The sequence below is a fragment of the Neopsephotus bourkii genome, unplaced genomic scaffold, assembly GCF_033783945.1.
Source record: "Neopsephotus bourkii isolate Nb327-2 ecotype Australia unplaced genomic scaffold, CSIRO-AGI_Nbou_v1 NB_333, whole genome shotgun sequence".
Classification (NCBI taxonomy): Eukaryota; Metazoa; Chordata; class Aves; order Psittaciformes; family Psittacidae; genus Neopsephotus; species Neopsephotus bourkii.
This window is the reverse complement of record NW_026900839.1, coordinates 1,102,519-1,116,199: the sequence shown is the minus strand read 5'-3', so window position 1 is coordinate 1,116,199 and position 13,681 is coordinate 1,102,519. Positions and strand designations below refer to the sequence as shown.

Below are 13,681 nucleotides of genomic sequence, written 5' to 3'. Positions count from 1 at the left end.
AGCTTTTCTATTCATTTCCACGTTCCACATACAGGGCTGTACCGAACCCTGACAGGACATTTGCCCACCCGGCCTGTGAGAAGCTGGACAGCAGAAACCATAAGGAAGGGGAAAAGGAACTATAAGTCAGAAAAATAGTTGCTACCTGCTAGGTTAAAGATTCGAGATCTCCAGGAGGAACAGAAGGAGAGCTCAGTCAATTGTTTTTCCTCTCTTACTGACAATAAAACAGTGCCAATGCATTTGAAGAAAACACTGCTAAGGCAGCCAGTGGCATGATGTGGTGTTTTTCCAAGTGCATCCAATACTGGGCTGGGCATGCCAGTTCAAAGAGACCATCACCGCACCATGCCAATCAGGTATAAATTTACTCACAGTAGTTCATAACACTCTGTCAGGTCAGTTTTGCATTCTCAGCTCTTGAGTTCTCCTGCCACGCTGTGGGCATGGGCTCCATGTCACTTATCCCAGTGAATTTGCCAGAAATGCAATTCCATGTTCCTGCTGAGCCAGCAATGAGGCTTGTCCTGCTTGGCAAATGATGCAGAGTCCAGCCTAGCGCTCCCAACTGCTGCACCATGATCTGAGTTTTACACAGAACTCGGTTATTAGGACAGTGCAAAGGACAAAGAATGGCCACTTTCTGCATAACTGATGGGCAATAGGGACTGCCTCTAATCTCTGCCACAGGGACATGGCAGCTCTGTCCCCAGTTCAGAGCCCTCCAATAACAAAAGATAAGGCAAAGTGCAAAAACTACAGCTTGACTCCAAGTAAGCACCAGGCAAAGACAACTGAGTACCTAAAACAGATATGGACATAGCTGCTGGGTAACACAGACTGCCTTTCATTTAAAAAGCATTTACCATGGTTAAATGAATGCATTTGAAAGCAAGAAGAGATGTTCTCTCAGACTGCATTACAACCCTGCGTAGCGTATTACTGCGCTGGGAACTGCCCAGGGTTAACATAAAGCTGCAGAGAGCACAAAGACAAATGGACAGGAGGAAAGGGAGGCTGAGTTTTCAAACATTCTGCATTACACAACTCCCTGCTCAGGGTACAAGTCTTTGCAGGATAAGGAGTGCCCAGAGCTCTCGGGAAAGAGGGAGACATCCCTAGGGATGGGAATACATACCCTGCAGGGCTTGGCTAGGGCTAAGGGCTGCTGTCCATTATATATTTCTTAAAGCCAAATCTAAAGTGCCATTTTCTTCCCATCTTATGGCTGCACCCAGTTACAATGAGTACTCACATAAAACTTTCTTTTTACACCCCTTTTCTTCAACAAAAGCCACTTTTAAGCCCTTTTTCTGAATTATGAGTCTTTCATAACCCACCCCTTGGCATTTATCCTCACCTCTTTTTTTCAGGTTGTTTCCTCTCTTCACTGCTCCAGGTACACCATTCTGGTACATCAGCTCACCACCTCAGCATCCGTATACACAGTAGGCATGGCTAGAAACACTGGCAGTGCAGCTCCTAACCATCTCCCTTCCAAAGCCCTTCTCTACACCAGTTTGCTGCATGAGAAATGCAGCTAACGTTCACAGCCTAGATGAGACATCTGGCCAGCTTTTGGAGGAGAAAGGAGCAAGGGGAGAAAGACGAGGATGACAACAAGCAAGTGTAACCACAGTGCCTTGGTATTTACAGGACTGCCCAGCAAGAACGTTTTCAACTGCCAGTGGAGCACCTGGAGAGCAAACCACCATACCTCAGGACCTCTGCGTCCTAAGCCACAAAGATGTTGGCAACCTTAGTACATAGCAACGCTTACAAAGCTGTATCCATCACTTCTACAGACAAAGCTAGAAGCAGCCTCACTTACCCTGCACTTACAGGGGTATGGGGTAAACAAACAAACAAAACCCCAAACTCACCACATTGAATTGCACCACAAAACAAACAGGAAGCCAAAGCAGTTTTAGGAGAGCTGAAACTATTTGCTCCATGTGGTTAACAGTCCCCAACAGGTGGGAAACCATGTTTCTGCTTCAGCTATGCAGTTACAGCTGGTAACTTGCTCTTATTTTAAAGTCAAAAGAGGGTTTTTTTGGCAACAAGCTCTGAAATAGCTGCACGGAGTGTACAACACTGATCTGTGCTAGCTACCAGAGGTGAGCAGCAGAGCTCACCCATGCAAGCACAGCCACAGGATACATCCCTTGCTGAGAAATGCCTGTGGCCAAACCAAACACTGCTTCAAGATTTGAAGATCACGGTTTCTTTTTGCATCTTACACAAAGAGTCTTTATGCTACAGCATAATGCTGCACTGCTACAGGCTTTTCATTCTCAGTTGGGGTTGCTTTAAACACACACACACACACATATATACACACACTTGGGGAACCCAAGCTCTCTTGCAAAGCAAGTGTGCACACTGAAGGGAAGTTAGGGTATCAGGATAAACTGTATGAAGTATTTTAACTGCACCTTACAGCCTCCAACTGTTGCCCACGTTCATTTTCCTATTTTGAACTTTCTAATTCTCCATCTTCAAATAGGCAGAGCTACCACAGCCTTATCAATTATAATGAACGTCACAAACAGGTGAATACTGCTCTATTTTATAGATGTTTATTCAAATAGGACACAACATAAAAGATGAGGGGAAGAGCTTCGTCTCTTTGAAAAATCAGTGCTAGTGCTCTAAGGAAAGTATTGATTAACCTAAACCAGCTGCATATCCAAAACCTGCTAAATTTTCCTGGGGAAATTCAGATATGACTTCCAATTTTAATGTCAAGCCCCATACGATTATTCACACTATGTCAACAGTGTGGTAGGATGTTAGAGAACACATAAACTTCTCAACTAGCCAGACTTACATAGTGTATGAGCTGTACAGGTGATGGAGAATTATTAGGGGGTGGGATTCAAGGATCCAAGCAGCCTGTTTGTTCAGATTAATTGGGCAAAAGTTGAATGGGGGAATAATGGAAAAATCAGGTTAAACCTCTGGTGTCTTTGTTAAAGGATTTGTTTTATTAGGATAATATGAATTTACTTGTTGAACATCTAAACATTTAGTGAGGAGAAGGAGAAAGAAGTGGAGGAAATAGGGACTTAAAAAAGCAATTAGGTTCAGAAAAACTCGAGCAGTTTGAGAGGTGACTGAGAAAAGGCCATCAAGTGCAGTGGGACCCATGTCCGGTGGAAATGTAAAGATATAATGGACCATGACCATACAGGGAAGAGCTGCAAGGAAGTTGATCCCACAGTTCCTATGGTAATGCTGGCTCCTGCCAGGGTTGAGGAAGGGAATCCCATCTCCATGCACTGCTAACTTGTCACATCCTGAAGCACACATCTGTCATCAACTCTGAAACAGATGCTGGTTTTCTCCTGTTTTCACCTATCCTCAAGCAACCTTCCCAGGAGAAGGATCTTTCTCCAAAGAAAAATGCAGCAGTAATTCCATAGCTTGGACTTGGGGACAGCTGAATGCTCGGTGCTGAGAACATAATGGTTTTTCTGTCAAGAACAAGGCCACAGTTTGCTTGGTGACACTGCCACAAGAGAGAGTCCAGAGAAGAAAACCATGACAAAGCCCCAGCATGTTTTCTCTTTCTTTGACGGACACGCATTCAAACAAAAGACTCCCAGGTGAAACCCCATGAACTGTATAGGAGGTGATGGTGAATTATTCATTACCTGATGATTCAGGTGGGATTCAAGGACCTGAGCAGCCTGTTTGTTCAAAGAGCTTCTAAAATAGTTTCAAGCCTGGGCACCCTGAATGACAGAAGGAAAAACGATGACAAAGATACTCTGCTCTCTTGCTGAAGGCCAGAATGGCATCATTTGGTGTCCTTGCCCAGACAAAAATACCTGTTTATTTGTGCGAGTACACATTTGAAGGAAGACTATTGCGGACTTGAGAACAAAGAATTCATCTATGACTTCCCCATCAGTGTTTGCAGAGGAAAAACAAGCAGCAAGAGCTGACCTGAGTTAGCTGAAGCAAGCAGCTCAGATTCCTGTCTTGATCAGCAGGATCAAGGATTTCTGAAGGAGAAAAATCCCTGGAGGCAGTTCTCTTTTGGAGGTTATCAAAATGAACAAGGAGCCTTCACTTGATACCTCTTTGGCTGTTTCTCCATCAGAATTTCAATGTTACAACCTCTGCCTGTGCCAAAATATGGTGTTAAGGAAAAAGCAAGTTCTCTTACTTGTTGGTGTTGCAAGCAGCACAACATCCCAGAGAACAGAGTCAAATGCTTGATAGGAGGAGATGCTACTGACCCAGTTCTGTGAGATACGTGAGCCCACAGCTATATCAGGGATACAGTTCGAGTTACTGACTGCAAAAATGCAAGATAAAATGGTTTGGGGAAAACCACACAAAACCAAACCAACACTAATAAAAATCCCCACCAAAATTACACATCCTGCTTTGAAAACCAGATGCTTTCAAGGACAGGACCTGGAGTATGGTACTCATGCTAAACTGCTCATACTGGCACTGATGCCACAGCTTTTAGCAAGCTGTTTCACCTGCTTTTCTGTGTTCTACAGGGCATTCTTTGAAGCTCTGCTCTTTGTGCCTTTGTTGGTGCTACAAGGGTTCAAAGCATCCATGTCTCAACACATAATATCATTGACTTATCACTCCAAAACATAATTGCACACTTACAGCATTTGTCCACACACACAAGGAACGCCTCTCAGAACCTCACTTCTGTTGAAGATAGGTTTTGGATACAAACCCAAAGAATGTCAAACACAAATGGACAGAAGCTGCATCCCTTTCCTATTGCTCCTTCAGGAGGGACAAACAACTTTCCTCTGTTGTGTCACAAAACCATTTCTTGGGAGTCCTTTCTGCAGAAACTGAGCGATCTATAAACCCACAGACTCCCATTATGAGCTGTAACTGCCTGCTCAACCAAAACACCCTGTTTCATCTTGAAATTACTATTAGGGGATTCTGGATCCTTTGCTACCAGAAGAAGAGCAGCACCAGTTCTCCCACACCGAGAAGCACTGCTCAAGTTCATGAGTGCTGGGCTCCCAAGAAATATAACCCCAGAGCTCAAAGTCAGAGCAGTAAAACAAAGCCCTGCATCCAAGTTGGGAATTTTGGGGGTCCCTATTGACCGTTTCCAGTAAGCCCTGATATCACCAACTGCAGTATGGGTGGCTGTCTGCACCCTGAATACACAGCCAGATGCAGGTGCCTTCCTCCACTAAGTATTTAGCACAGCCTCATGGGTTTGTTATATTTGGGTGGGTTTTGTTTGTTTTGCTGTGTTTGATGTTTAAAGTGGATATTCCAATCTAAACAACATTCAGAACCCAAACAAATACACATAAAGACCCCCAGATTGTGTCACGTTACAAAATGAGGCAGATGCCAGTGACAAATGTCTGAAGAATTTTTTAGCAGCCACCTGAAAAATCACTTAAGAGTCAGAAATAAGCAGCAAAGGCCATGGCATGAGTCATCAGTGACAACAAGGAGAAAAGGAATGTGAAGAGTTTGTTTCTTTTGTACTCAAATGAGAGAGGGCTTTGGGCTGAAAAGAAAATGATTGGGTTTACTGTTAGCAGAGTAAAATTTCCATCTGTGACCAGGGGAATTTCCACCTGAGGCAGAGCAATGAAGATTCATTTACATAGCGGGAGGTAAAGCTACAGCTTCTACCCTGGGAACAGCGCTGAAGGAAAAACAAACTCTTTTTGGTAGCAGCAAAGTGCAAAGTTTTTGTCCTCAAATTTGGGGCCAGAAATAGATAATGTTTGTTTTCATTAAGCCTTGGAAAGTTCTCACAAAGAAGAGCAAGATGTATTTCACAGAAGCAAACAGTCCAGCCAGCCTAAACAGAACTAGGACTGGGAAACTGTACCAGACAAGTATGAACTCTTCTAAGTACTTACATGACATGCTGCAAGGGCGAGTGTGCCTCGCAAAATAAAACAAAAGGCTTCACTGTTTATTATTGCAGTATCATCATTTCAAATGTGGCACCAGCCAGGATTCGAGCAAGGTCAGGTCTCCCCTTACATCAGCAGGATGCACTTAAGCAGTTACACTGTCTGCCTCAAAGGAGTCTTGCAGGTCTCTCCCTGGCCCTTTCCATGCTACACTCACTGCCTTTGATTCCCTTTCAGGGCAGTGGAACAGTAATGTTTAGTATTGGGTCACTTCAGAGAAGAGTTTTGTGCCTCCCTGTCTTCACTGCTGTTTTTTCTGCTATCAAAAAGGGGAAAACCAGAGTACCACAAACTAGCAAAGTCTTTACAGTCAGTCACCTAAACTCAGAGATACAGGGGACTCTGGTGGGGAAGAGCCTTCAGGAAAGTTCTCCACCAGCCCAAAACCATCCCACAGTGGATACTGGCAATAAATTACAGCGTGAGGAACAATTTCCTTGGGATAAGTCCCCTAGCACATGGTTTGGTTGGGAAGAGCTGCTCAGTGCCAGGCTGGGGTCCAGTAGCCTGATAGGTTTTACAAGGGCAGGAATGGACATCTCCAGCAAACCACAGGAGCTCTGCAAGCCCAGCTGAGTGTGGACACACCCCTAGGAATAAACCTTCTTCCTATCAGGATGCTTAGCAGTGGCATCACCCTCCACATCCACTCTCTTACTTGGGTGAATGGGACACTTCTATGGTAGCCAGCCATCAGCCTGACACTGTCACACACAGTGGAGAGGTGCTGCCTATGAGCACACACGACACCTTGCATGCACATACAAAGTAAGAGGTGAACTACATGCAAAACAGCAAAGCAAGACACACAGAAGGCACACTGAAGATATTATATGGCTATATATACATTATATATATAATATACATACATATAAAGATATTAATATGATATTATAATAGCGAGCTATTGACAGAAACCCCAGCTCACTCCCATGTGTGTATCTTGTACCATGTCCTTTTGGGTTATCTGGAATCTTTATCCGTAGTTGCAGAGTTTGCTGCTTGACTTCTGCACAGGTTGGATGTCATTATGGTTTGCAGCCTGGAGTCTGCACATACAGGACATGCCACTTTTTGCTGAGCAGATCCAGGTCCTCATCCCAGTGGCTGCCTTTCCAAGCCAAAGCACAGCATTCCTGGTAACTCACTTTCCCTCTACACCCATGGAAAAACGAAACATCTTTTTTCCTTCAAATTTCCAGGAAGACCACTCTGCTCATTTTCCAGGCTTATTTCAAGGAAAACACTTGACTGCTTGAAAATTAAGGCGGGAAAAGGGATTCCACTCATATAACTGGTGGTTTACCTGAGTCTAGCACTGAAACAAGTCACCTGCTGCTGCACAGATAAAACTGTCCACACTGGTAAACACCACCGAATATCAATTCAATTATTAAATCAAATGACAGCAGTTTCCACATGCAGACTCTCAGTTGCTTACCAGAAGAGTCTGCACTCTATCTTCACATTTGTACATTTTACAGCCCTGAGTAATGAGGCTTCACCTAAGTGATTTTTCCATTTTAACAGAAGGAGAGCGATAAGACATGAATTACACGCATAGGACACGAATTACACACCTCTGCATGTACAACTGCTCAGTCACTCAGATGGAGAACTGTGAGGATTTCAGCCCGAATTTGATGCAACTTTATTTCCACTTGGTCCTCAATAGCCAGCTTCTGTATTAACGAAAAGCACACAGCAACTCACACCCCTAACTCTTCTACACAAGAAACATGTCACTCTTCCCCAGACTGCCTGGCGCCCCTTTTCTAAATGCTATAGGCCTGTTCTGCACCATCACGAAGGCCTTAAGTCCAGCCTTAACCTGACACTAACAGGAATAAACCATCAAAAGCGACCCTAAGTTGCCTGCTGCCTGTGGTGCTGCTGGGGGCTCAGCAAGATAACAACTTTGCATTGAATTTCCTATTTTATCTCCATGCTACCTGCAACAGGAAAAAACTCAACCACTCATTTCCTTCCTCCTACCCACTTTCTGTTTAGTGTTTTGAGTGACTGATCTAAATTAGCTACAGTCAGGAGCCAGATTTTCAACCTGGTCTTCTAAAGGCCATGGGCAGAAAGACACGGAGCAAAGTCCCCTGGATAAAAGGACAGGGGTGAAGAGAGGACAGTAACAGGCACAGAGTTAGCAGTGCTCCCAGGCAGCAAGAAGCACGATTCCTGGATGCCTACAGGAAGAAACCAAGCACACACTGCTGTCAAAAGGAGACTGATTGTGCCACAGAGCTCACGCACAACTTTGGCAAGGTGATGCTTTCAGAATTAGGCTTGGAAATGTAATGGAAAAACTGAGTGAAATCTGTGCCGCCTCCTTCCATAAGCACCAGCTTCACTGGATGTGCTGTGATGTACAGTAATATTGCCAAAGCACGTTGCCAAGCCATGCTGCTTTGCACAAGTTAAGAGAACAAAATGATCTGGAGTTCCCATTGGAGATACCAAGAAACACAGAAACCACTTGAAAACGTAAACTGAATACAGCCATTTGCTAAAGCACCACATGAGGGCATGTAGCTTGTTCCCAATGACCTGACCATAAACCCCTTGCTTCTAGAAAGAGAAGGTTTGAAAGAATTAGCAACAAGAAACAAGGGACCAGAAAAGGGAGGTATTCCATTAGTGTCAGCGAAGAGTCTCTCTTTACCACCCCATTTCAAACCAAGAGCCAAAGAGCAGCTCTCCCATGACAGAGAGCAGCAGGAACCATTGCTTGCTTTGCTGAGAGCTCAGAGATGCCAAGCCTTGTGGTAGATGTTTTGCTGCGAAGCACTGACTTCAACACTGTCCAAATAGCTTACAGCACAGAGCTGTCTGTAGCACGGACAGGGTTCTGCTCTGCAGCTGGGCAATCCCAGCACTGTCACTGGGGTGCAGATGCACATGGCTCACACAACTGCAAACTGCATCAGAAACTGTTCTGAGCTGTGCAGGCTGGAGAAACGGGGAGCAAAAGCACAACAGGACTGACAGTGCCTCTGTTGTGGTTATCTGCTTGCTAGATGCGTGGCTCACTAGCGAGGTGCCCAACAAGGTTCACCCCAGTGAGCACCTAATGGCAGCGTTTCCTGCCTGCTTCAGTAGCCACCACACACCACTCACCTGCTCGTGTCAGGCACCTTTGGGACCCTCTGGGGAACAGAGATGCTCACTCAACTCTCTGAAGAAAAGGGGCCTCTAAAGACGTTTCCTCCCCATCCCAAAAGCCCCCAGCAAAAACATACCTATCTACTGCATGTGTGATTCCTTCAGTGGCAAAAGCAATTCACAAGCCCTTTAGCACTAAAAATATATCCTTCTTCCTCAGACTTCTTTAACAGAAGCATTTCTCTTTCTGTGCCATTTCCCAGCCTGTCACACTGGTCTCTTTTACTAACGCACACGCTGGAACCAGACGAATGCCCTCTCACAACACAGAGCTCCTGATGATGCCATATGGGCTTTTAATGTCATGCCATTACAACCCCAGCCACAGCACCCACTTACAGGCCATTCAGTGCTAGCAGGTCATGCCCTGACTATTCCTCCATGCACATTATTTATTTACCATTCTTCTCTTCCTTCAATGCTTTATTGATTGCTGCTGCTTACTCTCTTGAACCCTGCTTGCGCATTCCCTGTGTCGGGAGGTCAGATGCAGCAGCAGGGGAAGGGAGGTTACCAACTGCTTCCTGCAACACCAGAGTCTTTCCCCTGTGGCCACATAAAGACCCACACAGCAAGCTTGAGGACTGGAGTTGCTCCCTCATTAACAAATGATAAAAACCCAAACCAACCAATCCCTTAGAACCCACACCTCATCTTTCTTCATTGCACCAGCAAGAGTCCACTAAGATTTGAAAGGTATTTTGCCAAGGGAGATGCACAAGTACATACATCTGATCTCGTTCCCAAAATGAGGACCTCCTGGCCCATATGGCTGCTATCTCTACTGAAACTTTATCTCTGATAAGGACCCCCAGCATGTTTGGTGATAACAGTTCACCTGGCACTGGGGATAGGCCACAGAACAAAGTCATCCCCTCCAGGCACTTCACATAGCAAATGACCAGCCACAGCACAATCAAACCTTGATTAATTTTGTATCACCTTCTTATGACCAGTGTTCCCACCTCATGGCCAGATGGTTGTGCCTGCTACTTGGCTGTACTTCGGAGACCTTGTAGCTACAAGCTGGCATGTCCTGGACTAAACGAGCCCAGTGAACAGTGCTCCCACCATCTGGGTCCAGGGGAAATCGTCTTCCTCCATGCTGGCAGCACCAGGAGAAGACACCAAGTGTGAATTGCCCAGTGGTACTCCCCACTTACTCCCTCGGGATCAGGCTTGTGGCAGAAAATTGAAACCAGTCACACTGCTGCTCGTATGCTATGAAAAACAGAGGAAGAGGCCATAAAAAGAGGCAGCAATAAGTGATGCCGAAAACCATGTTTTCCTTTGCTCTGAATGAGGAGTCAGCAGCCCTGATTGCATGTGTGCAAATTCCCCCAAAGTTTCCCTGAAACTTTCCACTACACAGAGGCAACTGGGCTCTAGTAAAGACACCCATTAGAGGCTTATGATGATACTTGTTTATTTACTTCAGTTCTGATCTGTTAGATCTTATCATGGGTGACTGAATCACCCTCTACTACACATGAGTATCTGACTCTCCCTGAAGGAAAGGAGCACATCAGCAGTTCTACAGCTTGCAAGTGCTCAGAAGTCATCTGGCTGTGAGGGGCTCCTCCCTGCAGTGCTTTCCTCCCCTTTTCAGCTGGCTGCCTAAAGCAAGGAGAGAGCATCTACTATATCCTAGACAGAGGTGCCTGCAGACTTGTCATGGGAAACAAATCCAGGAGAATAATGACCCTAGGAATTAATCCAGAAGACAGGAACAGGCATCACTGTGAAACTGGGCACGCAGCAGAGCCTCACCATTCAATCTTATTCACTACATCCTTGTATGGCAGCAGACAGCTCTGCCCACAGATCAGAGACCACAGCATTACAGTGCAAAAATCATTCATGTGCTTGCTGGTGGCTCTGGATGGGAACTGTAAAATGAAGGAGAAAACTGAATCCTAATGGAAGCCTGTTCCTGCCTTTTGGGAACTTGGACTGAGCAGCATTCCAGCCAGTTCCTTTACAGCCCTGGTACCAATTCATATCCTGGAAAAAAAAAACCCAGGCAATCCTTCTCCATAAACATTTGCACAGGCTGTTCTTGCCTCTCCTTGTACCACTGGGCATACCTGGTACCACTGGGAACATCTGTGGAAAAGCCACAAAAATGGCATTTAAACTATAGGAGCCTTTGGTGGAAGCCAAGACTGGGCAACTTCAGTGAGGAGATGTCCCCTCCCTCCTTGCCCTAATGTGCATGTGCAAAGCTCATACATTAATTTTTCATATCTCTCCCCAGCCACTGAATAAAGGGGTGCTTTACCCAATTCCTCTTCCTTTCCTGTCTCTACTGAAGCCCTATCCCTCCACGCTTTGACAGCTGTTTTTCTTCTCCTCCCTGCCCATTTGCCTGCTGTTGTCTTGCTAATTATTTTTACAAGGCTTAATAATTGATGCAATCTTTCCCATTTTTCATCTCCTTCCTACAGCACTGTCTGGCAAGAAGGAGCTCCAGGAGCAGCTGTGCTCAGTTGGCTGCCCATCCGCCTCCTGCGGAGAGGGACCATTGCCAGAACAAGACATTGCAACCTAATCCTCTATTTACCTTCCTCTGGACCCTGCAACTGTTATCCAGAGGAGCAGCTTTTGAAGTTATTCAGCAAACCAAGGCTCTGATGTCACCAATAAAAACAGCATCTCTGAAACACCCATTTGTCTCGTGCCTTGAACCACAGTTATCTGCATTCATCCAGCTCCATTCCTCAAATATTTGCTTTGAGAGAATGTATCTTACTGGCAGAGAAGGCAGTAAGAGTGATTTCTGATTAAAAATCATCTTCCATTCTGCAGCAGTCGTGCTGACTGGAGCACAGAGCTTCTGCCTCTGTCTAAAGCACATGTTGTTGAACAAGAACACAGATCAGATGCTAAAGCGAACACGATACTGATCCTATATGGCAGAACAGCTTCCTCAACCCTGCAAGTTATTGATCTACCAAAGGTGAGTTACAGATTTAACCTGCATACACTCACTCATGGTAAGTCTGTGGGAGACTGGAAAAATGTCTTCAAACAGCAGCATTAACAAGTCCTGCTCAGGAGAGGGCTCTGCTAACAGGTTTGACTCAAGCCGACACCTCATGGTGCAGTTTCCTCATCCCAGTGATATCCCAGACATCACTTTCTTCACATTTTGCCTTTTACTGATGAGCAAACAGACCATTTCCCCCTCTCAAAACAGAGAGGAGAAAACCAGCAGAAAATACAGGACTTCCACTGACAACAGAGTTCCTAATGCAGTTTCTTTGTTTTCTATGACTGCCGTCAGGCACCTAAAAAACAGAAATCGCATCTCAAGATTCCTCAGTTCTTCGCAAGCTGTTAGCTCTTGGCTGAGAGTTTGGGAATCACATCCCTGAGCAGTTCAGCCTTCTGCAGCAGTCAGCACTGGTGCTTCATCCTTCAGCATCATCCTGGCACTGACTACATCTGACTATCACAAGATTGTCTAAGTATAGGAGAAACTCTTGTGCGCATTCAAGAGCAGCTGGGGAGACAACTGCCAAATAGGAAAACTGAAGGACAGCCCTGCTGCAATCCTGCAGCAAGGAGCACACGCACACCACAGCACCGCCTCCTCAGAGCCACTTCTGTAGTACACAAAGACAGGATCACAAGGCAGGAATAGACAAGCATCTTCCCCAGAGCCTGCACCCGGACCCGTAGCAAGTGATGGCAGAGGCTTCTTCCAGCCCACTACCCTCCTTGCTGCTTGCAGCTTGCTGTTTCAAAGAGCAGCGGTGTGAAAAAACAGGAAGCCATGCAGAGAAGAGAGAGAATACAGACTGAGGCACGGAGCTGCTGCAGCACCAGCAGCTCCCCCAGCACGCACCCCACGCCCTCATCCCTTCCCACCCCCTTACCACAGGCCACCTCCTCGGTGAGAAACGCTCTGAGTGCTCTGATGGGAAACTGCTTACGGAGCTGCATGGCCAGAGAGCCACCGAGGGAGGGGAAACCCAGCAGCATGAAGGGAAATGCATCTCGCTCGACTCCGCTGGTCTTGGAGGCGGAGGGGGAAGAGGTGGGAGTGCGGTTGATGTTACGAGGGCCAGACTGAACGCACAGGTATTAGCGGTTCCTGGAGTGCCTGCTATACTCTGCTACCAGCACAAGTCCTAGCACACGCTGCCTGCTTGTGTGGGGTGGAAAAGGCAGGACTGAGCGTGAAGAGCTCCCATTATTGCCATCTCTGCTTTAGGATGCTGTGCTGATGGGGACCACGCAGTGGGAAAGGGCCCGTTCCAGATATGTGTGGGGTCTGCCGCCTCCCTGCCACGCTCACAAAGATGTCAAACCGACTGGAGCCAGCATCTGCCTTCCAATACAATGACAACTAAGGGACATCAGGGAGGGGAAAACACACTGGAAAGGGTGCAGTGCACATCTGGGGTAATAGGACCTGTTCCTTACCTCCCTCCAGACAATGCCTGAAGCATCATTTCCCATACATTTCCCTCTTAGAGTCTTGCTCCTCTCTGAGAACTGGGACTGCTCCTTGCCTCCCCTTCTCCCAAGTTACTAACCCATTGCTGGCCTTTCCACCA

General features: G+C 46.1%; 1 protein-coding gene across 1 annotated transcript in view; it reads right to left on the bottom strand.

Moving 5' to 3' along the window:
• PIK3CD (phosphatidylinositol-4,5-bisphosphate 3-kinase catalytic subunit delta) overlaps positions 1-13,234 on the bottom strand; it is a 40,087-nt gene extending 26,853 nt beyond the window's left edge. The window contains exon 1 of the mRNA XM_061347910.1: positions 12,998-13,234. The gene's annotated coding sequence lies outside the window, so the exon portion shown is untranslated. The remainder of the gene's footprint in view (positions 1-12,997) is intronic.
• Positions 13,235-13,681: the final 447 nt, after the last annotated feature.